Source organism: Sinohyriopsis cumingii, chromosome 14 (assembly GCF_028554795.1).
Source record: "Sinohyriopsis cumingii isolate HCF-2022 chromosome 14, ASM2855479v2, whole genome shotgun sequence".
In the NCBI taxonomy this organism is placed as follows: domain Eukaryota; kingdom Metazoa; phylum Mollusca; class Bivalvia; order Unionida; family Unionidae; genus Sinohyriopsis; species Sinohyriopsis cumingii.
In genome coordinates, this window is record NC_142974.1 from 27,086,256 (window position 1) to 27,100,202 (window position 13,947).

The following is a 13,947-nucleotide window of genomic DNA, read 5'->3' on the forward strand; positions in this document are numbered from 1 at the left end:
ACGAATCTTTGCATCCAAACCAAGTCTTAAACAGACTAACATTAACTCAACCACAAATGAAAAGAGAACCTAACATAGGAAAGATATCAAATGCTCAGTTTTCTTCTTATATACAAACATACCAGCATACGGACATAAAATGCATTTTCTAATACTACGTCATATGTAGCAAATACCCCACATTGTAAAAGAACCCACCTGCTTGACCTATCCAAAGAGGAAAGACCCAAAAAAAGATAGCAGGTTTATTATTAATATTATCAAATATTGTAAACACCTACGTAAGCACATATTTGTACTCTTAATATCATTAATATCATTGCCTTCAATCTATACTCGCATAGAAATTTAGTTGTGTAATATCCTTTTTATAAATAATGACTACAATTTACAGACATGAAACTAATTTACATAAATATAGACATACATAACAGTGATACATGATTATCCCCTCATGATGTTCACATATGGTACATTGAGAGGAAAACATACAAGAAAAGTAACCCAAATATCAGAGAAAAAAATTGAATTTCTTACAAGGTAACGCAAAAAGGCATTATTAACATTAGAAAACAATGGAGAAATTCATGCATATTAGAAATTTGTTTTAACATTTCATATACTGCAATATAACTCTTCAAATGAATATTGGGAAGAAACATGATGCTTAATAGACCATTTTCAAGAAAAAAATATCAATCACACATTCTTGCAAATAAATGTGACACGTGTTTTATATAGTAGTAGTTATTGTTCGACTGTAAAGTTTCCTTATGCCTGCTTTTCATTTTTCTGTTATTTCACGTGGTTGTTTTTGCTTTTGTTTTGCATTTTCAGTTGTTTACTCTAAATCAGTAAAGAAACAATAGATTGGTATAATACTCTTTCTCCCTCCCCCCCCCCCATCTCTCTCTCTCTCTCTCTCTCTCTCTCTCTCTCTCAAAGCAAGGGAAGACTAAAGATTCTAACATTTGAATTGTTTAGATGCACGTTGAAATATTAACGGGATATTTTCATCTGAGTCATAACCATGTTTAATACTAAAATTAATTTATTGGATAACGTTAACAGTCCATTGAACAGTTTGACACATACCGTGTAACGATTCACTTGTTTTGAATTTGAATACCTAAATCGATCGTCCAATCAGATCTCAGAAAATGTTTTAATCTCGTTCTTTCATATTAATGTATGTTAATTTCATCTACTGTTGATCCGGTCCCATCTTTTGTTTGCCCATCTCAACAGTAACAAATATTCGGTGTTGTGAGCGCTGTCGCGACTTTATCAGATATTATTTTCATCAAGTTTCTATACTCCATGCTCAATCATTCCGTTGGCATTTCTTTTTTTAAATTTCTGATTAATATTCTAAAATTCGTTATGTTGATTATGTTGATTAGATATATGGTGTTGCCTTGTTTTAAGCGGGTGTTCTTCGGATAGGGAAGTAAAAATACATATAGTTATGTTCGCTTGAATGCATCACATACATCTACTGATTTGGCTAACACTGATTTTCGATGATTTATCAAATGCCATTACGATATTCCACAATGAGATGATGTTATCCATGCTGCCAATTTTAAAATCATTTTAACATAATCCTATATTAAATCAATTTATTGTAAAATATATATTATACTTTTTAACAAACGACCTAAATTATCGTTGGCACTATTACATCATTAACAACATTATTCATTTGAGTATTGTTGTTTACTGGTTATTTATGTTCTTATGGAGATAATAAGATCGTCGGGTCTTGGTTACTATTATTACCATGACTCAGTAAATTGTTACACCTGTGCTAAATAGTTTCAGATTATGAATGCATCACATTTCTCAAGTCATTATACTTGGTTGGAGATTATAGTATCATTACCTGTTCCGTTCTGTATCATATTTTGAACTTTGATGTTGGTATATCCTAATTTTCATGCATTAGGTATTGACTATACCATGTGCAGACAATACGTTCCTCTATCAGGTTCGCGTGGAATTACTAAATAAAGCAAGATGCCAAACTAACTTTGCTTAGGCTATGATTATTCTTTCTCAACGTTTTGTTGCGGTCAAAATATGTGCACAGTTAAAAAATATATATATATATTGCAACTATCATATAATGCAATTTGATGATAGCAGTATTACTATTACAGTAGTCCTACGCTTATACGGCCACCCTTCGCGCACCGGAAAAGTGACCTTACAAAACGGGTTACCATTGCTGTGAGGAACAGTATTTGTGAAACGTTTATGTATGCGTATGTATAAAGAATGCTATTTGTAACTTCAAAGCATTTAAAAGTATCAATAAGTATGAAAAGGTTCTTATTTTAAACTAGATTAGTAGTCCTTGATTCTTAAGCGTAAAATTCAAGTGGGGTATTTTTGGCAAAATGCATTGCCAAACCATTCTAAAACGTCGTTATTTAAAGATCGGTACAAAATAATCGCATAGTATTTAAAATCATTCTCATTCTGTTTATTGAGTTTTACCACTTATTCCGAATAGTATCCTCATATGTTACTCTGTTGTTTATTTGAGTCTTTCCAACATAAAAGTTCTCGGCAAAAAAAATTTGAACTCTTCCAATTGTCGTCGAATAGAATTACATTTACTTTCTATTCGAACAAAATAATTTTCCGTTTACTTCATAACATGCTCAATTTTTGTGACGATTTGTTTCTCTTGCAAGCTGCACAGAACTGCACCTTAAATCTGCAGACGAAACTTTCATAGAGGAGACAAAATGTCTTGTTTGTAAATGACGTGCTACACGTACTGTCATGTGAATTTTATCTTGGTGTGTTAGTCTGTATTGTTCGAAGTTAATTTATCTTAGTGTGTGAGTACACAAAATCTATATTTAGCCTCTGTTGACAAAAATATGATCTTGACAATTACGTAGAGTCGCAATCTTAATTCAACAGCAGTACAAAGCCCCACAAATTCTATTACAAAATGTGTTGATCACATTTACTTTTCACGTATGAGTTTACGTCTAATATTAACCGTAGTGGTGCCTTTTATTAGATAATTTAAGGAACAATTCCTTCAGTATACTTAACGAAAACCTGACATCGGGAAACAAACATCGGAAGAGATACTCAGATTACTTTCTTTACCGTATGATTAAAACACTGGTTCTGGACATATATTCAGGAAAATTTGACTTATTTTGCTTGAATTTACATCAATTATATTTATTGTTATATTTGATGTCAAGGAAATTAAATTGATTCCTTATGAATAACACAATATGCACCATAAGGATTTATCTAATTAAAAATACAAGGCCAGGAGAGTTAAATAGTAGGTCCCTAATTACACATGTATTTTATGTGCCATTTGTTGTTATATAAATGAAGTTTATGTTGGCTTTTTTAATTACTATCCTTTTCATTTACAACTTTAGTTGCATATTTTCTGAATAACAGTTATGATGTATTGCCTACATTATAAAAGGCGAAATAGACCAGCTTTTATTTATAGCATGTCCACTTCCTATACACTGGCAACATGATATAGACGTATTTTAAAGATGGAAAATAAATATCGCTAAATGTGTTTGACATGAACAACCTATATCACATTTTCTTACATCTGATAGAATTCAAAAATGTACTAAAGAAAATAGAATTGATCAGTATGCAACATGGGAATAATATGGCCCCTACTATTATATCCAAGTCATTGAAATGTCAGCACATTTTCCTGTTGGCATGCATATCTAAGGAACTTTGTCTAGCGTATCATCAAATCGTTCCAGATGTTCAAATGCAAATATGTGACATATTCCGGTAGATTAGAACCTGCTAAACCTAACCTTCCTGTCCGCGACCCCAGGTGGTACCGTGGTCTTTACAGATCAGAGCACCTCACCTCTCTCCGTGTGGGTTCGAATCTCTGCACGGTCAGCGTGAGTATGTATGAAATATGTTTTTAACTCTATTTTAGTTATTGCATTGACATATTATATGTCTACAAAGTTTAAGCTTATCCATTATTAAAGTCAAGATGTACTATCGTCATTCCTCTTTATTCAATAGTATCCAGGACTATCCTCTCTCCCATTCCTTCGCCAACCCCGGAACATGACCCATAATCTTCCCATTGTATGTTTATATATATTTAGTTGCATATTTGTCAGAAAAAGAGTTATGTTCTTATTGGTCAATTTATCAAATGCAAAATCGAGTTAGTTATATTTAGTGCAATTCAATCTTCCTGTCCCCTACACACACCCACATCCACCCCCACACACGCACACGCACACACACGAGTATGGATGCAGACAGAAAATAACTATTGCTTAAAGTGGACAACGTGAAGAAAATGTAGGTTTGGCAGATGCATCTCTACCGGAACATATCACATTTTGTTGCATCTGATATGATTCAAGAATATAATAAACAAAATGTCTTAGATCGTTAACACAATGCGTCAAATGATCGTTGCAATTTTTTTGTTTATTTTTTTTTTTTTTTGGTTGCATCTTTAAAGGTCTAAGCAATTGTTCTATTCAGAGAACAATCTAAGATAGTTGGTCTATTTCATTCACAAATCGTATTAGATGTTCTTTGCGTGCAGTTCGTTTTGAGACAACAATACGTAAGTAATTACTATGATGATATAATCTGGAGGAAAATGACTGAATGTTGCTAGTACTACTAGTAGTGCACGATATCATAGGCAAGGCAAGAGAAAAAGGCGGAGCAAATGGATCAAACGGCCCTGAGCCCCGCCCAGTGGATGCCACACAACTCATCCAGCAGTTTATGCATCAAGCAAAACACCTAACAACAGGAATGCTATTCCTTCGACCACACCCTATACTGCAACTGGGGTAAATATTTTTGGTGGAATAAATACACATTTCTTAGATCATTAATCCAATGCATAAAGTGATCCTTGCATTTTTTTGTTTTTTATATCTCTAAAGTACCAAACAATTGTTCTATTCAGAGACCGATCTAAGATAGTTGGTCTATTTCGTTCACAAATCTAATTAGATGATCTTTACGTGCAGTTCGTCTTGAGCCAACAATACTTGAGTAATTTTCATGTTGATATAATCTGGAGGAAAATGACGGAATGCTGCTAGTACTATTATTAGTGCACGATATCATAGGCAAGGCAGGAGCAAATGGATCAAACGGCCCTGAGCACCTCCCAGCGGGTGCCCCGCAACGCATCCAGCAGTTCCTGCATCCAGTAAAACTCCGAACAAAGGAATGCGATTCTTTCGACCACACCCTGTACTGCAACTGGGGTGAGTATTTGTGGTGGTAGCTTCAACGTCGTCCACGGAATAGTGATACTAATATTAGTAAAAGATAACGATTTCATATTGTATTGATGAAACACGTTTAATAATACCCACCTTTTGCAGAACTCTACGATTAAAAGCAGGACATTATTCAACGAGTTTCATCACTCAATTGTTTAATCGATTTGAGATCCTCTCTTTATCACATGTCTTTGCCTACTGGTATAATTATTTACAACAAAATTTGCATAAAGTGGTGACTATTATGAGGTTTTTGTTATATCAGTAAGAACCAAGAGATGATCACTGGATAATATATACTATTTTTATTAAGTGGAAAGAGGAAAATTAAAAATCGAACACAATATAACAGCGGGCGGATATTACACCTTTGGACCACGAATCCATTTACGACCTCTGATTATTTGTAGGATATATACAAAGCATATTGTACACTGCAACAGCCAGTGGGATTATTTTCTGTTAAATATGTATATTGCATAGCACGTTCTATCCAACATGACTTTGTACTTGATTCATCATCAATCTCATGACTTAGTGTGGTCGTTGAGGCACTGTGCTGCTGAACATCTGACCAGTTCCCTCCACTTGTCTCGATCATGTGCCAATGCCTGTGTCTCCGCCAAACTTTTCCTGGTCCATTCTGTGATATTGTCAGTCCACTTTTTTTCTCTGTCTACCTCTCCTTCTGCCACCCTGGACGCTGCCCTACAGGACTGTTGTGGATAGACTGTTGGCTCTAGTAACATGGCCATACCATTTCAGCCTTCTCTTTTTGACGGTGGTGAGGAGGTCCTCATATTGGCCTACTTCGCGCCTGATGGTGTTACGCACTTCTTCATTTGTGATGTGGTCCATGTAAGAGATACCAAGGATGGTTCTGTAGCATCTCATTTTAAGTGATTGGATTCTTCGTTGTAATTCTGCAGTCAGGGTCCATGCCTCACATGAGTACAAAAAGACTGAGATGACTAGAGCTCGCAATAGTCTGATTTTAGTTTTCAGACAGATATTCTTGTCTCTCCAGATGGGTCTTAGCTTTGAAAAAGCTGCCATTGTTTGTGCTCCTCTTGACAAAATTTCTGCTCTTAATGCAGTGATTATGGAACCAAGATATTTGAACTGGCTCACTGTTTCCAGTTCATGTCCTCTGACTTTAATCTTGGCTGAGATTTGTTTGCCACTATTTGTCATCAGTTTTGTCTTCTCAGCGCTTATCTCCATGTCAAATCTGGAAGATGTTTCATCCAGGTTCTTCACTAAGGTGGCTAGCTCATCTTCACTGCCTGCCAGTCCATCAATGTCGTCTGCAAAGCGGAGGTTGGTGATGTTACGCCCTCCAATGCTGACTGTCCCACAGTGGTTTTCCAGGGTTTCGCTCATGATGCGCTCTAAGTAGATGTTGAAAAGCGAAGGTGACAGGAGACAGCCTTGACGCACTCCCACTGCTGTCTGGAACCAGTCCCCGACAGCACCTTGGGCAATTACAGCACTGGTAGCCTTGGTGTACAGCTGCTTGATGGTATTGGTATGCTTTTGACCCATGTTATACTTCTTCATTTTCGCCCACAATGCCTCATGCCACACTCTGTCAAAGGCCTTTTTGAAATCTATGAACACATGATAGATGTATTGTTGGTGTTGCGAGTACTTTTCGCACAGAACCCTGAGATTGAATATTTGTTCTGTTGTGCTTCTTCCACTCCGGAACCCGGCCTGTTCTTCAGCGATTATTTCTTCTGCTTGTGGTTTCAGTCTGTTCAAGATGATCTTCAGCATTACCTTACTAGCATGGCTGATCAAACTGATAGTTCTGTAATTTTGGCACAGCTGGAGATTGCCTTTTTTGGGAAGTGTTATAATCAGTGACTGGGTCCATTGTGTTGGCCATTCACCTGTCTGCCAGATCTTGTTGCAGATTTTTGTTAGTAGCTCTTTCACTGATTCTCCCCCAATCTTGATAAGTTCAGCTGGGATGTTGTCTACTCCAGCTGCCTTCCCATTCTTCAGTGCTCTTATTGCTGACTCCACCTCTTCTTTGAGAATGGGGAAGTCATCATCATTTGAGGAGTTTGGAATTTCAAGCACCTCTGGGTCTCCTGTGGACTGATGGTTGTAGAGTTCTTTGCAATACTCAGTCCATCTGTATGCAATGTCACTCGCTTCTGTGAGGCATTTTCCATTTTTGTCTTGAATGGTACTGACTCTTGGTTGTTTCGGTCTGGTGAGGTCTTTCACAATTTGGAATGCCTTTTTGCTGTTATTCTTTATCAGACTGTTCTCCATTTCCGTGCACTTTTGTCCAATCCAATTTTTTTTTTGCTTTGCTCAAGTTTTTTCTGATATTCTTGTTTATTTCTCGGTACTTCAATGCCCCTGTTGTGTGTCTGGTGTTCTTTTAGTTCTCTTCGGGCATCACACAACTTCAGAATCTCTTCTGTAACCCAGGGTTTTTTCTTCGGGCGATGGAGGCCAATGATGTCCTTGGCAGTTGCTGTCATGACTGTGTTGAAGGTGTCTGTCATCTCATTGACATCACCATCCATCACAAGGAGTGGAGCAAATTTTCCTCCAATTGTGGCTTGGAATGACTTGCAGATGTTAGGGTCCTTCAGTTGTTCAAGGTTGAATTTGAGTCTGATGTTCTTTGGCTTGTTAATTTTCTTCAGCCTCACTCGGAAGTTCATAATCACGAGGTCGTGATCATTGCCAACATCAGCACCTGGGAATGTCCTTGTTTTTGCTCTATTGATGCCAGATCGGTAACGGTTTTGAACCAGTATGTAGTCGATGTGGTTGTGATGGGTTCCATTTGGTGAGTACCATGTCCAGCATCGTGAAGCTTTATGTTGTCCCAGGGTGTTGGCTAGTACCAAGTTGTTGTAGCTTGCGAACTCGAGCAGCCGTCTCCCTCTTTCATTGGTAAGCTCATTGCAAGAAGGTCCACAATTTACCTCCCAGTCTTTTAGAGCATCTTTGCCAACTTTGGCATTCCAGTCTCCTTGGACAATGAGGATATCTTTCTTACTGACCGTGTTTAGAATACCCTGTAGCTTGTTGTAAAACTCCTCTATTTCTTCATCATCATGATCGGTAGTTGGAGCATAGATTTGGATAATTGTGATGTTAAAGGGAGATGCTTTCAGACGAATGGAAATGATTCTGCTAGATATGGGGCAGCATTCCAGCACAGATCCTTTGATGGCTTTGTTTACAAGGAAGCCTAGTCCATTTATGGACTTGTCACACTCTCCACTATAGTATAATATATGCCCATCTTCGGTTTGGTGTTCTCCTAGGGATTTCCATCTAACTTCACAGAGTCCCAGAATGTGCCATGTGTAGTGTTCCAGCTCATGTGTCAACTCTTGGAGTCTTCCTATTTGCGCAAGAGTTCTAATGTTCCAGGTGGCGATGGCAATGTTGTCTCTCACTCTGATTGTTTGCATAGTACCAGTAGCACACTTGTCACCTCCGTCCTGGTGGACAACGGCAGGCGCGGTCCTTGTTGACCCGGGCGACGACCGATCCGGTATTGTAAGCTCAGATTTGTCCAGCATTATCAGTGTGTCTTGGGAAAAAGTCGTCTGACAGAGCCCATCCCTCTCCAGACCAAGGAGTTGCCAGAAGGGGATGTAGTACATCGTCCAGCTCCCTTAGGGTCTCCACTCTGGATTTTCTTTTAGGGTTTACTCCCTTAGCCTTTGGCTAACCAAAGCCGACCTGCAAGGCAGCAAGAGACTCGTGGATGGGCGGGTGCGTCCATTTCCGGAGCAGATAAAGCATCTGCCACTGACCACTGTACTTGATTGCAAATCAATATAAATACTTATTCTGAAACTCGTTTCCTCACTAACCATTCCATTTTTAACTAAAAAAATGGAGAATTAAAACCCAATTTACCGAACTATCGTTACTACACTAGCCGCATTTTTGTTTGTTGTAGAGATGAAATGTACTTTATATGGAATGCTAATTATTTATTCAGCCTTTTCAAACTGTAGTGCGTAGAGCCTTAGATAAGTGACGATGTGCCCTCTGACTGGTTCCTTGCGACAAGTGCTACGAACAGTAGTGTCTACATGTACATATATGTCAATCGCTTTCTATGAGTAGTTATTTTTATCAATTTCACAACACTGCATAACACTCTAACTAATGTTATTAGAAAGGTGTATTTGTCCATAAGTCTAGTCTGATGCAAATATCTGATAGACCAAACTGGATTGTTTGTATCGTCATACATGAAATGCTATGCAACTCAACATATCCTGTAATTATTTCAACAGTTTCCATAATTTCTAAAGATTATATGTGTCTAAGGAAGTAGAACTGCACTTAGTTGCACTTTTTACTCAGTTTTGTGATATAATAACTGTACTATCAAAATTGCTACAAATTACCAGTAACAGATACTTCTAAATACAGATTTATATCTAACTTTCAAAATTGTATCAGCACCAGTTTATCAATAATGCCGGCATGAGAATCGAACCATTTTTTTTAAACTTAATGTAGCCCGCATGATTTAGACAACATACAATTTTCAGAGATTTTATCTTATCTAATAAGGAAACTTTCTGGAAATAATCGCATTCAGTACATTATAATGTATCCCATTTCAAAATGGGACAAGGCTGACCATAAATATTTTGAATGAGTGGTAGTTAGTTAATTCGAGCCAACTCATTTGAGGTAATAGAGCCTTTACGAACCATTGAGCTAACTTGAGATCATTGGAATTCAGGAACAAATCTCCCTCACACGAGCCTCTCTTAACAGCTCGACATTTCCTGCTTCGCTCGATTGAGAGATGTTAGATACAGTTTCCAATTAGAGTACGTCTTCCGAAAAATGTCTAATTTATAGGATAACATGATGATGTGAGCTGGTGATTGCGTGCCTTTCTTTTAAAGCAGGAATATATAGTTTCAGATGACGCCATAATATATAGTTTCAGATGATGTCTCTCTCTCTCTCTCTCTCTCTCTCTCTCTCTCTCTCTCTCTCTCTCTCTTCTATTGAATTAGTGTCTAGCATAATTTATATCCAGCACCAACAAGGACTGCATTATAAAACTGATACATGTAATTTCAATAATCCGATGTGTCCTGACAAAATTGAGCAATGCCTTTGGGCGTCTCACTAATGACTTATACAAAATACATTTGTGCTTGTAAGACCCAATGTTACAATAATTATGTAATAAAATTGTATTTTCACCTATGTTCACGACATGATAGGTTGATTCGAGTAAGCTACTAATCTAATTGAAGAATAAATGTCTTATTTATAACACCAACGCATTTGACAATAACCATTTTTCTGTTGCGAATATAGTTGTTTGCTTATTATGATCACAGTTGTACTAGTGTGTTACATGGCTGGGGAGTGGTGGAAATGAATAACCCGCGGCTTATTATTACTCCACCATTGCCGGCAATAAATTATCCGTTGCTGTAGATTTTCATCAGCTTCCTCTCACTATACAAATTTATGTAAGCCTAGCTAGGAAACCAGATATAGTCATTGTGCCAAAACAAATGATTTCTCAACCTTCCAATCGTACATTGTGACTTAATATTGTTATTTTATTAGTACTTACAATTGCGTTAGCATTCTAACGCCGTAGGATATTTTTCATTCATTTTTGCTGGGGGGGGGGGGCAGGGCGGCGAGGGGAGGTTGGCTAAACCCGGGTCGCGATGCAATTTCAAGAAAGAAATGATGTCAGTAAATATATCTCAGTTTCAATAACTCAGGCAAAGTTTGTTTGTTATTTGTAAAGTATCGAACTTGCATGACTTAAGTAATTTAGTGCGAACAGTTAGTATAGATTAGTATCAATTCAACTTCCAGATTAATAATAATATGTAAATATGAATTATGTTTATTTATCATGTACATCAATTTTCAAACTTGCTTAAGAAACTTCATGTCCAAAATTCTCTTGCAAATAAACAATTCGTTCTTTACCTCCCATTTATTTTTTAATCAATTCGTTTTAATATCAATATCAAAAATATATAAGCTCGCCCAACTTGACTATAACGTATTACCTTGATTTCATATGTTTTTAATTAAATATATCATCAGTGAGGTTCGTGTAAATGATGCACCATGAATGGGATCGCTTCACCAAACCCATCATATCATATTACAGTGCACTGAAAACCTCATTTACATGAATTTAAGGAACAGATTATAGTTTTCAAACTCCTAAATGTTTGTCTCAGATACCATCATAAAGTGATGTGGTCTGTAATATATACCTTAGTAATGACCATACATGAAACGATCCTTAATCAAGCGAAAAAATGTGGCATATAAAAGGCATATAAATGAAACTAGAAACTGAATAAGAACAGTTTTGGATATATTCTTTTTATATGTAAACTAAGGCAAGATATCTTATAAATAAGAACAATTAAAGAGTTCGTCATTAGTAGTCTTGCACATAACTTTGGTGTTTCGTGAATTTTTAAATCGACATGACATGGGACTATTGCTCTGAAGATGCATGCCGCTTATTAAAGACCGTTGAACCTTACACTTTATTTATTTATTTATTTATTTATTTATTTTTTTTTCATTTAATATATCACAAAAGTGTGTAATTGTTTAATTATTTTATGTATTGTATTCTTATTCTTAAGGCTGCCGAGCAACATCACATGTTTATTGTAATTCAGAAATCACATTTAAAGATAATGAAATCGATATAGCACTTGCATGTCATATATATTATCTGGCAATGAAAGCAATTCGCTCCAATATCTTGCTAGCAACACAATGTTTCATTAGGGCAATATGAACAGATTGATGTAATATGACATTGGCAAAATATTATACCAGTCTGTCTCCAGCAACTTGATGCTACAGTCAGACACATGTTACACATCCCTACAGTCTAACACTAATAGACTTTCCTACAGTCTAACACTAACAGATATTCCTACAGTCTAACACTAACAGACATTCCTACAGTCTAACACTAACAGACATTCCTACAGTCTAACACTAACATATATCCCTACAGTCTAACACTAACAGACACTCCTACAGTCTAACACTAATAGACATTCCTACAGTCTAACACTAACAGCTCGTCGCTTCTGACATTAGAACCACGTTGCTAGAAGTTGTATGCTGCAATCATTAACACCAGTGTAACAAGGTAAGCGGGTGGGATTTTTGGATTCACAACATAACACTTTTGACGATGATATAAATACAATGTATAATAATGGATGACTTGCATGAGCAATTAATTATGAATATGTGCGTGTATATATAATCCAAATATTGGATTTAATTAACATAAGAACGCACGGACTTAATGATGAGAAATACAAATAAATGAATTTAGCAAATACAAAAGACAAGAAGTTAATGGTTCACAACGATTTGACAATGAAACAATGGTAATAGTTTACTCAGGTAGTAAACGACCTAAAATTTTACTCATGTACTGGAGCATCGGACTTGTAAACCAAAGATCTCTTCAAACCCATGCATGATATAGGTAATAATGTGCAAAAAAAGTCGTTGAAACTAACATAAACAAGACAGAACATTTTTGATGATTGCAATAATAATAATAATAATAATAATCACAATAATTAATATCCAAATACACTAGTATTCCTGCTTCTTTTTCATCAAGCTGGTTCTTCGCGTAATATCAATGTCGGTGAATAAGAATATGTTTAAGGGAGACTTTAGAGCTGATCACTTTTAAGTGTGTCATGCTGGGATCTTTCATATTTGTTTCCTACCATCTACGTTTAGGGTAGCTGGTGCGATTTAAATTTGTGCACTCGCTTTCAGACCGCCATTTTAGCCGAAAGTAATCTGCATGCGAAAGTTTCAGATTTTTAAGTAAAATGTTTGAGAACATGTTTGGCATTTTCTTTGAAGTGACCCACGTGATAATACATGTATAAAAAGAAATATGTCTGGAGCACATTTTATAGTTTTTTTCATGTGGAATTTTACCAAAAATAAAATTAATCTAATCATGTATTAAACGAAAATCATATACACATTTGAACACATCTCCTATCTTAGGCTTCCAAACCTGTGTATGTGTGCCAGTTTATTGACTTTTAAGTTAAGATGCAAAAAAAAAAATAGTTTAAAATTGAAATGGTCGTCTGCACTTTAGTTGCAAGTTAGTGAAAGCAATTAGATCTTACCTTAAATCAGTTTCCGAGTGTAGGTCAATGTGTGTGTCTATGTGCATGCGTGCATAGCTGTCATACACATGCGCACCTTATAGCTATTTAACAATGCTTCTCCCAAAGGTTTGTGTATAGTCTTGTTATTGAAATAGTACACTCAGTAGCGCAAATATTAATGAATCCTTTGGCGTCGAACAGTGATTAAGAATACACTTTCACCTATTACACAAAATATGCAACCAATCATTTCTCTTTAATTTGGATCAAATACAGTAAACCGGGTGAGTATTTATATACTACACTAAAAATATACTTTACATAACACCCTACTCAGATATTAGCTCCTCCCCTGTATCTTACATTTGCGATTAATTGGCTACTCTTACATATGCATCGTATAGAGATTGGACTACAAATCCATTTCGCTCTTAGAAAAGTTTGATACCTTTCCCTGGTACCAAGAGTTC

The 13,947-nt window shown here is 36.3% G+C and overlaps 1 protein-coding gene across 2 annotated transcripts in view; it reads right to left on the bottom strand.

The window, feature by feature from the left end:
* The window catches only part of LOC149783474 (patched domain-containing protein 3-like), a 32,661-nt gene extending 19,021 nt beyond the window's left edge, over positions 1–13,640 (bottom strand). For both annotated transcript variants that reach the window (XM_089931720.1, XM_089931718.1), the window contains exon 1: positions 13,496–13,640. The gene's annotated coding sequence lies outside the window, so the exon portion shown is untranslated. The remainder of the gene's footprint in view (positions 1–13,495) is intronic.
* Positions 13,641–13,947: the final 307 nt, after the last annotated feature.